This window comes from Pangasianodon hypophthalmus, chromosome 5 (assembly GCF_027358585.1).
Source record: "Pangasianodon hypophthalmus isolate fPanHyp1 chromosome 5, fPanHyp1.pri, whole genome shotgun sequence".
Taxonomy (NCBI): domain Eukaryota; kingdom Metazoa; phylum Chordata; class Actinopteri; order Siluriformes; family Pangasiidae; genus Pangasianodon; species Pangasianodon hypophthalmus.
In genome coordinates this window covers 22,856,695-22,871,948 of record NC_069714.1, presented here as the reverse complement: position 1 = coordinate 22,871,948, position 15,254 = coordinate 22,856,695, and positions in this window count along the sequence as shown.

The window sequence follows — 15,254 nt, the reverse complement described above, 5'->3', positions numbered from 1 at the left end:
GAAACTGTGGGTGTCCTAAAGATACCTTATTACAGTTCTTCTTGAATAGGTCATCTTTTGATCAGAAATTACACAAAGATTTATTAGGTAAGGAAGCAAACATGATGGGGCATGCTGTTATAGGAAAATAATCAACAATGCGGATAGTATGATGCGACCTCAGTTATTTTAAATAACAGCACTGTTATATTCCTCTTTTATTTCTTTATAGGTATGTTTAATATTGTGAAAGCTCCCCAAGATAAGTCAGTTCCTTTTAGAAACTCACAAAGTCCTTCAACCATCATCAGAATTACAGCATTACCTCTGATGGTAACAAAACACTGACACTGGAGACTCCTTCCATAAATGCTTAATAAACATCTCCTTAGAAAACATCGTATCAACAATTGCACACTTTTTTTTTATTTAAATGGAGCATCCACCAAGTACCTGTGTAAATTGTTACCACACTAATGGTAAAGTGAAGAACTGAGAATTTAGAACAAGTGCCTTTTATATAAACCCTGCAATTGGAAATACTGTTAGAGCAGAGATTCAAGCATTAAAAAATACTGTGGTATAATAAATAAAAAAAAACTCTATATATTTATATATATAAACAGTTATAAACCGTCAAGGCATGGACTCCACAAGACCTCTGAAGGTGTACTGAGGTGTCTGGCACCATGACATTAATTCCTGTAAGTTGCGAGGTGGGGCCTCCATGGATCAGACTTGTTTGTCCAGCACATCCCACAGGTGCTCAATTGGATTGAGATCTGGGGAATTTGGAGGCCAAATCAATACCTTGAACACTTTGTCATGTTCCTCAAACCATTCCTGAACAATTTTTTGCAGTGTGGTAGGGTGCAATATCCTGCTGAAAGAGGCCACTGCCATTAGGGAATACTGTCCTATTGCCATGAAGGGGTGTACTCCGTCTGCAACATCATTTAGGTAGGTGGTGTCAAAGTAATATCCACATGAATGCCAGGACCCAAGGTTTCCCAGCGGAACAATGCCCAGAGCATCAGAGAAGCATCAGAGAATCAGAGAATCCCCAGGTAAGCAACACACACGCACCCAGCCATCCACATGATGTAAAAGAAAACATGATTCATCAGACCAGGCCACCTTCTTCCATTGCTCCATAGTCCAGTTCTGATGCTCACGTGCCCACTGTAGGTACTTTTGGCAGTGGACATCAGTCAATATGGGCACTCTGACTGATATGCAGCTACACAGCCCCATATACAGCACGCTGTGATGCACTGTGTGTTCTGACACCTTTCTATCATAGCGAGCATTAACTTTTTGAGCAATGTGTGCTACAGTAGCTCTTCTGTGTGATCAGACCAGAAGGGCTAGCTTTTGCTCCCCACGTGCAGCCTTGGACGCCCATGACCCTGTCACCTTGACAGATGACACTGTAATTAGATAATCAATGTTATTCATGTCACCTGTCAGTGGTTTTAATGTTATGGATGATCAGTGTACACACACACACTCACACACACACATATATATATATATATATATATATATATATATATATATATATATATATATATATATATATAAATTTTGAATTTTGGAAACATGAACAAACCTTAAAAAACATTAAACATCTTGGCTTTAGTACTTAATTTCAGACAAGCCTCTGACTTCATCTCTGCACCAACATTAATATAAGCAGTGCAAATAGTTTGTCTCTTTTTCATACAAACATTTGCGATCTTAGTTTCCAGCTGGACCTTCAGTATGTGTGTCTTTTGCAGGTAATATAAAAAGGATTTGAACAGAGTGAGTTAGGGATTAAGGAAAAACAGTTGATACATTAATTTCAGGATGGCAAGCAGGTGAACTGGGCCCTTTTCAACTTCTCGTGTGGTTTGGGAATGGAGTTATTTCTTTTGTTCTAGTACAAAATGTTCTTTTCCTCTTCATCATGAGCTCTGGTGCTCCACATACATCATCTGCAGCATATGTAAATATTTCAGATGTGCAGCCAAGAGCTGAGAGCCACGATCCTGTCAGAGCACTTCCTCTGCATTTAATGTGCTTTGAGTAAGGAAGACATTTGTGCATAAGAGGATTTGCTTTTTAAAGACTTAGGAAATTTTCTGTGATTCAACTAGCCTACATTTTGGCACTGAGACTGCCTAGAAATCAGTTTTGTTTTGTGTATATAGTGTGTATAAGCCACAACTAGAAATGAAATAGGCCAGGTGTCAAAACAGAGATTTCCCAAAAGATTTAATAAAACAAGTTGTCAGGCCATGTCCAATACAATATGGTAAAGGTAAAGCATCACATGCACTCTGTTAGTTGTAGTGTGTTACATATCAGAAGCAGTGCTGATGGAACATGGGTTTTAATGATGATAAATGCATACAGGGGCCACAACATGTTTGTAGTAAATCACTCGGATGTGAAAACGTGGGCTTCAATCTGATAACTTCCTCCAAAGTGTCACTTCGACACATTCCAGACATTTTGTTGTAAGCTATCTAAAAGTTCTCTGCTAGAAATGACTCAGGGGTCCATTAGGAAGCAGCTGCTGATTATAAGCAGACACTTCTCAATGTCAGGTTTCTGGTGTACTGAATTAGAGAGAACTGCTAACCCACTGACCTCGGGAGCTCAGGGCCTCTGGGCCTCTTGTCTACAGTTTGTATGTAAGGAGAGAAGGATCAGGGTGTGAACTGTAGATAGTGAAGATGTTGGTGATGGTCTAGGTTAGCTTTTTGTTTTTTTTAATCCCAGATCAAACTGATTTATATGAGAAATATGTACAAATTTGAATGAACATGGGTGATCTGGTTGGATTTTGTTTGAGTTTATACTGTAGGTTTTAGTTGAGTTATGCAAGTGTGAGACCATATTGCACCAAGCAGTACTGTAAGAATCTTAATACCCATAAACAAATGGATAATTATCCCTTATTTATTAGCTAGCCCACCATATAAGTGAAAGCTCCAGTGATATTTCCAAGTCCTATGTTTTAGTTGCCAGAAATCTATTTTGCTAAGCTAAAATGTGGTAGCTAACAAATGTAATAATATGTAGCCAGCTAATTAGCTAGTTTAGTGCATTAATACAGACAAAGGGAAACAACCAAGTAAATGATCATGTAGCATATAGATGTTTTAGCACATTGTGTTTGCATCCTCAGAAATAAATCAGTCACTGGCAGTCATTTCAGCTACCAGATGTGCTGTTCTGTCCTCACATCACTTTTGAGTGTAGCTAGTCCTTATTTCTCTCAATATGTTTAACCATGAAGTAACTACACAATGAGCTAGCAGGAGCGTTATATGACAGCTTTGTGCTGGACTTTGACTTTCAAAAGATCTGTAATCCACCTAGTAAAACCGTTAGCTGATGCGTGAAGTGCAGCAGGCAGTGGGATTTATAACGAGTAGCATGCGTTGCAGTTACAGCATCGAGATGCACTGCATGACCATGAAGGGCATTACATTTAAATATAACTACATACCAAAGAAAACGTTTTGGTTTGCAAAAGATGATAAGGAGTAGATGGTTTGTTTTGTTTTGTTTTGTTTAATTCATTAACTGGTTTACTACCATCATTGCAATTCAGTGACAAAAGCCTGAAATTCGTTTTCCCTGAATGATGTGTAGTCCTCTCCGTTGTCAAAACAGCGTAATGGTGTTATTTGTTTGAGGCAGTTCCTTTTGTTAAAAAAAGCCATTAATCTCCTCTAGACAAGAACTTGTCAACAGATTTTGTACCGCCATGGAAAAACCCTTCTCAGTAGTAAAATTCCATAGCCTACATGTGCATGAATGGTTTGTTCAGTTTAGGAATGTTGGGGTTGGACTACCTAACTGCAAGAATGGAAATGTAAATATGGTTCCATTCGGAACAAACTGATTTGTATTTCTTTTTTAGGCTTCTGAGGAAGTACAGATAATATAGTTCTTCATAGTTCTATGACAATAATTTGTCATAATACCTTTACAAATAAAAGTAGTCATTCTTTTACTGGGCTTTAAACCTTTCATGGGAACAAACATTAACTAACAATAGCCTGGTCTTTAAAAAGAGAGTTATTCAGAAATACTGTGTTTAGCTTTAGAATGAGAAAAAGTATTGACTTCAATTTAAATTGCTTCCTCTTTCTTACCTAAACCTATTTGATATTATCATCTTAACAACATATCTTGTTAAACTTTCAGAGTTCTGATTTTAATTGGTGAGATTTTTAAAAAATAGATTGTGTCTATCAAGTATATCACTCTTATGTAACACAAGCTTGCAGTCATTGTCTTCTTTAGAAGAAAGACATAGATTTATGAAAATAAGGAGTGGACTATCAGTCTCGCAGTACTCTGTTAGCTGACATGCGATATTGTGGTGTGCTTTTGTGTTTGGCATAACTGACAGCACCACTGCTCATTCTATAAATACCCACCTGGATCAAGGACAATGATGGCTCTCGGAAATAACATTGACAGGTTCTGCCTCAGTCAAGGAACTCGCAGTCATAAGACCAAAATAGTTTAACAAGAGGAAAGACCACATTCCTTAAAGGCCTTGTTTATTTGAATGTGGCTTAAGTTTGGCAATGGCTATCTTCACTGGTATATGGGTCAACAAATGTTCAAGTTCTTCCTCACACTCTACAGAGTGTAATGTTTAAAATAATTCAAATGTTGCCCATTGTGTGTTCATTGCTGCTTCGAGTCATTACTAATAGGCGTTTTGTGGTTTATTTTTCCAGCTTGTTCATCTCAGGTAGTGTGCTCCAGCATTTGGTTCTGCCAATGATGCTTGTCTTCAAGTTGCCTAAAATAGAATGATGCTATGAGTATGGGGAAGATGTGTCTCTCCTTGGGGAAGAAAAAAAAAATTATTGCACAAACCTCTGAGAGTCATAGTGGAATCTTTTCATCACACAAGTTATTATTATACTACTGAAAGAGTATTAGATATATTTTATTTCCTAATTTGCTACATACATCTTTATGAATTCAAGATGTTACATTGCAAAAGAACTTGCACACTGTGCACACTGGATTTTATGGACATTCTTTTTTTTTTTTTGCACAAAAAGCTAAAAAATTGTGCAATAGAATCTCAAAAGACTTACTCTTGCAAAATTCATTAAAAAACCCTCATCACTCTTGCTTATTTCAGTGTGCATGAATTTTTCTCAAGATCATGTGCAGTATAAAATGTTCCATAATTTAAAATGATGTAAAAGACTGCACTCTTTCTGGTAACACCTACTTTTTTCTCTAATAGCTGCTAATATGCTAATAGCTTTTTTATACCATAAGGTTTAGAATTCAATAGAGAATGGGTTTAGATAGTGGATTAGAATGTGGCCTGGCTAGCAACTCCTTATTCATATATTAAGAATGGACCAAGATTTTCCTTCAGCATATGGAGTGTTCAGTGTTGGTAATGCTCAGGAATCTCTGCCAAAGTGAAACCCAAATTAAATTCCAAGGAGGGAAAGACCTTACCAGTTATTCATAATTAAAAGTTATTTAGAACTGTTTATGAGTTTCTTCCAGAATCCCATACTTGCATTAATTAATTATTTTTTTCTTTTGCATTAGTTTATTTTTCAACTCCAAGATGGCACCCACCGTGACAGACATCTCTGTGTACTCCTCCTGCAGCTGTTGTTATTTGTCATTTATTTTTGGTTGTTTAGTTGTTCTTAACTCCTTAAATGTATATTTATTATATGTTATCTGCACTGATTATATACGACAGAGAAATGCTACTGGAAATTGGGGAAAGAGCAACACAAGCAGTGACGAGGCAAGAGAGGTGGGCTACATGCTAGGCTAAAGACTAGAGCAAACTGACCGCGTTTCCCTAGCATGCTGCTAGCGAATGTCCGATCCCTCGAAAACAGAGAAAACAGAGATTGTTGGCGCTCAATTTCACAGAAACCTGGCTATCAGACAACACGCCTTACTCAGTGGTTCAGCTGCAGACACATTCCATCTACTGTACAGCTGCATCTGGAAAACACAAAGGTGGGGAAATCTGCATCTACATTAATAACTGGTGGTGCTTAGACATGCAGATTGTTAGTAGACACTGCTTGAGTGACGCAGAACTTTTATTAGTGAAATGCAGGCCCTTTTATCCGCCAATGGAGTTTACTGCTGTATTTCTCCTGGCTGTATACATCCCACCACATGCAAACTCTGCGATAGTGCTTAGGATTCTGTATGATGCTATAAATGCACAAGAAACCACACATCCAGATACTGTGTTCATCGTCACAGGTGACTTCCAACATACCACCAACATGTTAATTTCCCTACGAGGGAGAAAAAATACTGGACCAGGTGTACAGTAATGTGAAGGGTGCAACTTAGGACAGCCTGACCACATCTCAGTGTTCCTCTACCCTGCATACAAACAGCTTCTCAAGAAAGCCAGTAAGTAAAACTGTAAAAGTGTGGACTGAAGAATCTGATCAGGTGCTTCAGGACTGCTTTGAGTGCACTGAGTGGGACGTGTTTAAGAACACTGCTATGCGTGAGGACTATACACTTGACCTGGATGATTACACTTCAGTAGTAACCAGCTACATAATCACCTGGATCAACAACATTGTGCCCAATAAACAGATTCAGACATACCCCAACCAAAAGCCTTGGATAAACTGTGAGGTTTGATCCATGCTGCATGCCTGCTCCACTGCATTTGTCTCAGGTAATGCCAGTGACTACAAGAAGCCCAGATATGATCCTCAAAGAGCCATAAGGGATGCCAAGAGACAATACAGACTGAGGATGGAGTGTCACTACACCACTGCTGACACCTGCGCATGTGGCAGAGATTACAAAACATCAAAGACTATCAAGGCAGAAACAAGGGTGAGACCATTGACAGCCACATCATACCAGGTGAGTTTAATAAATTCTATGCCCGCTTTGAGGCCCTCAACACCGAGCCACTGGGGAGTAAGCTGGTTAGTGGGAGCATGCAGAACCCAACATTCACAGTCTCATCTGCAGATGTGTCAAAGACTTTTAGGAAAATAAACCCATGGAAAACAACTGGCCCAGACAACATCCCTGGACGAGAATGCAGAACCTGCTCATTGATGCTAGCTGATGTCTTCGCGGATATATTCAACTTGTCCTTCGCACAAGCCCCACTTCCCACCTGCTTGAAGAGGACCACCATCATATCACTGCCAAAAAATAATAAAGTAACCTGTCTCAACGACTACCAGCCCATTGCACTGACTCCAGTAGTGATGAAGTGCTTCGAGAGAATCGTCATGAGTCACATCCACACCATCACGCCATCAGCACAACAATACATACTGCCCTTACATATCTAGAGAACAAAGACAGCTATGTTTGAATGCGGTTTATCAACTATAGCTCAGCATTCAACATGGTGATACTATCTAAGCTCATTAACAAGCTTCCCACCCTTGTTGTGCCACCCGCTCTCTGCAACTAGGTTCTGGACTTTCTAACAGGCAGACCCCAGTCTTTTAGAATAAGTAACCACACAATAATCCAGGACAATAAATATAAGCAAAGGAGTTCCACAAGGCTGCCTGCTGAGCCCCCTGCTCTACACGCTCTTCACCCACAACCGTGTGGCCTTCCAGAATAACACCAGCTTCATCAAATTTGCTGATGATACAACAATCATTGAACTGATAACTGGTGGTGATGAGTCAGCGTACAGGAGGGAAGTGGCTGACCTAGTGAAGTGGTGTCAGAATAACGATCTCTTCCTAAATGTTAATAAAACAAAGCAGATGATTGTTGATCCATGGAGGAGAAGGGAGCAGCACGCAGCACTGCATATTGGTGAGACAGAGGAGGAGAGAGTGAGCACTTTCAAATTCCTTGGTGTTCACATCACTGAAGAGCTCCCCTGGTCTCACAACACTACACACCTGGTGAAGAAATCATGACAGCATCTGTACTTCTTGAGACGGCTGAGGAAATTCGGCATACCAAGCAGAATCTTCAGCAGCTTCTACAGGTGTACAATCTAGAGCATCCTCACCAGCTCCATCACAGTCTGGATTGGAAGCTGCACAGCTCTAAAGAGGGTGGTGAGAGCTGCTCAAACCATCTCTGGAACAGCCTTACCAATGCTGGAGAGCCTCTACCAGGCCCAGGTCATCGGGAGGGCCCACAACATCATTAAGGACAATAGCCATCCCCGAACACAGCCTATTCACACTCCTACCATCAGGCAGATGCTACAGGAGTGCAAAAGCAAGAACAACAAGGCTGAGAAACAGTTTTTACCCACAGGCCATCAGGCTTGTGAACGACTCTCATCCACAACCCTAACCCCTCACACACAACAATGCAGACACAGTTTGCCCTCTGATCTTGAGAGGTGCCAAGCTTTACCCCACCCTGCCTTACCAATTGGTGGCTCACCAATATTTGCATGATAACATCAGTTTTCCTATCAAGTGTCTGGATAAGTGAACATGATTTATAACTGAATTTTTTTTGTCCTTCATAAAAAAGCAAACATGAACATAGTTAATAAATAGCATATGATGGCACTTGAACAAGTGGGCAAATATATTTATTTTAACCAGATTTCCTTCTTCTTTCCTTCTTTCCTTCTCCTTCTTTCCATCTTCAGACATAAAATGTTCTCTTAAGTTATGTATTTTTTTTCTGCAAAACTATAGTCATGTCTATTGCAAGTCTAGTGATTTTATGTTGTTCATGATTTTTCTGTTGATTTGGTTGTGCCTGGCAGAGGCAAACAGGATTTGGACTAAAATATCTGGATACTGAGCAAAATTAATGATATCCTCAGTTATTACAAAAGCCCATGGATGACCAGCTACAAAAAAGCTCCAAATCATGCATGATCCAAGCCTTATTTTACAGTAGGTTGAGTTCTTCTCTGCCTCTCTCATCATGGAGTATGCCAATACTCATTCTCAAGGCTTCCAAATTCTCTGATTGTACCCAAAGAACTCATGCTTAGAACACAAGACTTTACTTTTGAATGGACCAAGAAGTTACTATTAACATTTACAAACTGAGAAAGGTCTGTCAGATAAGTCATGAGCCAGAAAAGAGCTGTTCTCTTAACTCCAACCAAATTTCCTATCTAGATGGATATTGTGATCTATGGTATGAAAATCCGTACATAGAAGTAATACAGTAATACTAACTGGAGGCTAGTAGTAGGACATTTATTACTTTAACCAGCACTGTTTCTGTACTGTGATGAGGCATGAACAAATATATATACAAATCAGGTGACAGTCTGTTGTTCATTAGGTAGCTGAGGATATAACCTTTTCTAGAATCTTGGAAAAAAGGAGAGGAAAATGAGAAAAATCCTAATCCTAAATTTTTCCAAGCATCATTGTCAGTTTTTCAATAATAATATTGAAATCAATATTTCAATTTAAATCAATAATTTAAAAAATGCTAGCTATTTTTAACAGAGTTTCAATTGCTTAAGGTATCAAATCAAGAGCACAAATTGATTTTTATGAGGGGGAAATCAGTGAAATGAATTCATTCTTTTGGATTGCTTCATTTAAAGCTACGTACTCATTTGGTCTGCCCAAAGTCTCTGTTAAACTAAGTACCTTAAATCACTGGCCAGTCATAAAGTCATTTAAAATAAGTGCTTTAGATGTAAGGGATCTAATATTTAGCAGTCCTAGATTCAGATCAAAGGTGCTGGCTGCATTTTAGTATGATCTAATATTACGTTGATTAGAACAAACTTTCTAAGGTCACTGGCTCAATACAGAGAAACCTGGGTGACACTTCAAGGCAGCAAGTAGACTGTCAGCCTGGCTCTGGATTATCACTGGTTAACTAGGTCTGTCATAAGAATATGAGCTATGCTACAAGAAATGAGAGCAGCACCTTCCCAAGTGGGATGGATACTGTCCCACTCTAAAATACCAGACTTGCCCTCAAAAGTAGCTCAATTATCTATAAAGCCGACATTGTTTGGCAAGTACAATTTAAGATATCCATCAGTTCAGCAGCCATAACCTGCAAATTTCTTTTTCCACCATTAATGTGATACAGCAATCAACAAAATTCAAGTGAAAACAAATAGCACCGTTTGGGGAAAAAAGAAAAAACTTCAATAACCTGGTTGCATAAATGTGCACACCCCTTAACTAATACTCTGTTAAAGCACATTTTGCTTGTAATAAAGCACTCAGTCTTCTTTGAGTCTACCAATTTAGCTCATCTTGTTTTGGCAATTTTATTCCACTCTTCCTTGCACAAATACTCCAGATCTATCAAATTGCCAGGGGTTCTTCTGTGCACCATCCTCTTCAAGTCATTCCATAGGATATTATTTAGATCTGGGCTCTGACATGGCAATTTTTCTTCATCTTCAGCTGTCTAGAAGAGGCCTGCAGGCCTTGTGCCAAAATGGATTGGTATTTGGAGCTATCCATGATTCCCTTGATCTTGACTAGAGGCCCAGTCTCAGCTAAAGAGAAGGAGTCCCATAGCATGATGCTGCTTCCACCATGCTTCACCTTGGGTATGGTTTCTTTGGGTGATAAGATGTCTTGTTTTTGGGGCCATCTTTTAGAATTATGCCCAAAAAGTTTATCTTGGTCTCATCAGACCATAAAAAATTTTGCCACATGTTTTTGGCAAAATTTAGGAGAGCTTGGATTTTTTTTGTTTGTTTGTTGTGGAGAGAAAGGGCTTCCCTCTAGCCACCCTACCCCCTGCCCAGACATGGGAAGAATATGAGAGATTGTTGCCACATGCAGGGGGTGACTAGTACTTGCCAGATATTCCTGTAGCTACTTTAATGTTGCTGTAGGTCTCTTGGCAGCCTCTCTGATAAGTTTCCATCTTGTCCTTTGATCAATCCATTCGACAATTGTACATGCTTTGTAAGCTCTTTGTGGACCATGGCTTCCGCAGTTAGATGTGACTGGTTAATTCTTAGCACGGTCACATGCCCCATTATAAAAGGGTGTGCACATCCTTGGAACCAGGTTGTTGTTTTTTTTTTTTGTTGTTGTTGTTGTTGTTTTTTTCTAAAATGTTTTTCACATGAATTTTGTTGGTTGTTGTTTGTAGCCCCTAAAGGCCTAGCCATTTGTGTTAAAATAGTGTCTGCTATAACCAGAGCACTTTCAACAGGCACCACACTAAGGAAAGCAAACCTGTTTGGGATGTGAAGCAGAAATGTAAGCCTTAGTGTTAACCTTAGTTTTGTGACTATGAAGCCAAGTCATTATCCATTCTCCCCACATTGAGGCCTATAATGCTGGCGACAGGGAATCACTATCTCTCTAAACCCAATACTCCTCTCACTATCACCAGTCCTCCCTAATGTCTGGCTGTGCACCTCTAATGCCATAATCTTCTCCATCAATATGCTTACTAGACTGCACTTCTCAGACATAACACTATTCCTAATGACAGGAGAAGAATAGCATCTTGCACTCGACACACTGAGTAATGTCAAGTTTGGTCGTGCTGATATATTGAAGATGTTGCTTATGTTTATCATTGCTTCCTAATGGAGGTTTTTGAGTAAGTCTTAATTTTCTCTCAGTTAAATAATAATAATACGAGTAAAACACTATATTAAAAACAAATAATAAAAGACATTCAAAACATGTAGTGGCAGGTTAAAACGGGAAAGAAAAATGCATCAGCTATTAAAAATATAAGGAAAAATAGGATATTGTCAAAGGCAACAGTGGAATCTCTGGGTTTTTAACCAGAAGACAATTTGTTTGCATTTATTTTAAATATTCTTTAAGGTGTCAATAATTTTACTACTTTTAAAGTTATATAACTCTATACAGTATAAGTATTATATTTAATATCATAGTATTATTTACAAAATAACTTTATGGGAATAGTTTTGTTAGGACAAAGTAAGAAAAGTAAGAAAATGTACATTTTCAATATGTACTAATAATGATAGTGTTGACTAACAATTTCATATTCCAAAAATATAAACAAAATCATACATTTGTTTCCGTACAATTGCCTTTGAAATGCATGAAAACAAATTTGCAGTATGCACATGGCTCTTCTCTAAGATTTAAGAATCTTTTAAATTGAAAGCACTATCCTTACTCTGAAAATTGACATTCCTGAAGAGCAGCTGTATGATTGTAGCTGCACACCCGCAGAAGTTGGAGTGAAGTAAGCCAAAACGGCAAAGAGGAAAGAAAAACACAAACAAATGTACTTTTTGAATGTTTTGTTATGAAGACTGAAGGAAATTGAATGAAACATAAAGAAATCTGAATGGAGTGCTAAAATGCATGAAAAGCAATTAAAATGTTATATAATGATAAGCAAAGATGCCCCTTACACATCATTCTGAGCATTCAACCTATAGGCAGTAGCAGCACTTAGACATATTTAACACAACAGGAAATTGCTAATGTCTGTCTCAGACGTTTCTACTGACGATTTAGCATTTGGCGCCTGAAGTGTAGAGGTTCAGCAGGAAACTGCTTTATTTTGATTTGGGTCTTGAAACTGAATTATTTAAACTTTACAGACACTGTATTTTAATTGGCTTACAGACTTCTGTGATTAAATGCTTTATTTTTTATTTATTTGTTTATTTTTTATACAGGAACAGTGATCAAACAGTACCTCAAATAAAAGTAGTATGATTTAATTGTACTCAAAAAAGTACCATTACAGTGAACCATGTACTCAGGTAATGTAAGGAGAGTACACTGTAATGCATTATTTAACACCACTGCAATCACCAGAAAGAATTTAATTTTTTTTTATCTCAAATTAATTAGAATCCAATCATATAGATTAATAACTAATTATGGAACATTTTATACTTGTAAATCTTTTTTGCTACTTAAAATGTCTTCTATTTAATTGTGTTTATTTATTGATTTGTTTGTTTGTTTGTTTGTTTGTAGCCTTGCTCTTTCCATGAATATAGCCCTTGATGCTGGCATGGTGTTAAAAATTAACACCTAACTTCCACCCCTGCATGTTATTTTGGACCTGTGATAAACATTGATAATATTTATAGATACAGGGATTTTAAGCTGTCTAGTGGATTCTGTTATCTTGTAGTTCAGCTCATGCATTTAGGTAAGTTTTAACTCTTTGACCTTTTGAAACAAAGTGGAGGTGGAACATTGAAAGATATAGAGTTCAAAATAATTGCTTTTAGTAAGAGGTGCTTCCATGGAGATTTGGGTGGAGATTAACACTTGTGGTGGAAACTATCTTGTCGAAACCTGACAAGCCACAATCAGAGTTGTCAGGGACATTACAATCTCGGCAGGAACCTCCAAGACAATGAGCACATCAAAGAACTTAAGCTATCTAATGGATTCTGATATCTGGTTGTTAATCTTACGCAGTTAGGTATAATTGAATTATTTGACTATATGAATCAATGTGGAGGTGGAACATTGAAAGACACAGAAGACATAGAACCACAGAGGTGGTTCTATGAAGATTGTAATGAAGATTAAAGTTAGTGATAGAAACCACCTTACTGAGACTTGACAAGTCACAACCAGAGTCATTGGGGACATTACAGTCTTAATTAAAACCTCCAGGACAATGATCAAATCAAAGAATCTAAGCTATCTAATGAATTCTGTATTTGGCAGTTAAGCCCTTACATAGTTAGGTAAGATTTTACTATTTGACTCAAAGTGGAAGTGTAAGATGGGAAGATATAGAGTACAAAATGATTTCTTGTCATAGGCGGTTGCATGAGATTTGAGCAGATTAAAGTTAGCAGTGGAAACTATCTTTGTCAGAACCTGGCAAATCATAATCAGAGTCATTGGGGACATTACAATCTCAGGTAGAACCTCCAGGACAATGATCACATAAGATAATCTAAGCTGTCCAGTGGATTCTGATATCTGGTAGTTAAGCTCTTATGCAATTAGGTAAAAAATATTTAACAATTTGTCCATTTGAATCAAAGTGGTGGTGTATGATGGAATGCTATACAAAATACCTTTTGTTGTCAGAGGTGGTTTCATGGAGATGTGGGTGGAGATTAACATTATAGATGGAAACCTTGTCGAAACCTGGCAAACCACAATTGGTCTCGGCTAGAACCTCTAAAACAATGATCACATCCACTGGGTAACATTCATAAACAATGGAAAGGATGCACTGTCGTGTTCTAAGTTCCACCTTAATATTGAAAATCCTGCTGGTTGGAAAAGCCATGGAAGTCATGGAGGTATCGGTTCACTCTTGCAAGGGGGTGGAAAATTAAACAGCTCATGCACTGATGGCTGTTGTTGCTTGTCAAAGGAGCTGAAGAATCAAAACAAAGGCAGGGCTCACCTGTAATACTCCACTCGTTGAGGAACAATGGCACACCTGTCAACGGCAGTCTCGAAGCACACAGAAACGTGTACACGCACACTGCAACAATGGTGTTGGTAACTATTTTAAGAATGTCAACAAGGAGATAACAAACATGTCTAAACACCATAGACTGGGATTTAAAGCTAAGTGTTTACTTAAGTGTAGGCACTGATTGATGAATTAGTTGTTATATCTTAGACCTGGGCTATACCTTTTGTAATATGTGAGACTATTTTTGACTCAGCAAACCTGTCTAGTATTGTTGACTGAAGGAATCTCCCATTTGTGCCTGTGCATGTTGTCCTGTGCTGAAAGGCTGGAAGCCCCTTTTTAGCAAGAAGAGAGGACTCCCTACTTCATTCACCACAAAGGGAGGAAACCGTTTTGTATGAGAATAAACTAGAGCTGAAAAGAAAATTGTGACCTCAGTTTTCACTCTAGACAGATTTTGAGTAATCAGTCAAAATATTTGTTTTAATGTGTGGAGCACTGAAAAGTCTCCTTTAGCTCATTTATACAGCTGAGTAGTTGAGGGTTAAAGGCCTTGCTCAAGGGCAGATGGGTTTGAACTCACAACCTTCCAATCAGTAGTCCATCTTAACCACTGGGCTACCACTGTCATGTAATGATGCTGCAAGTTTTAACCCTTAAATACTAAACATATTTTAACCATAGAGTTGATAAACTATAATAATAATCCATATACATTTTGGCAAACCATTTTATAGCTGAATCAGTTAAAAACACAATACTCAGAGCAATATCATAAATTAGATATTAGTTATTATACCACAGCACTGTTGAACTCTTGATTAGTCAGAAGGTGATTGATTTTCTGTGACAGCAGCTCTGACTGCTGCAAAGTTTATGTAAATGTGCCTTTCTAATGTGTTACCATTCCTATAGTAACAACTTGCACAGGGTCTTTT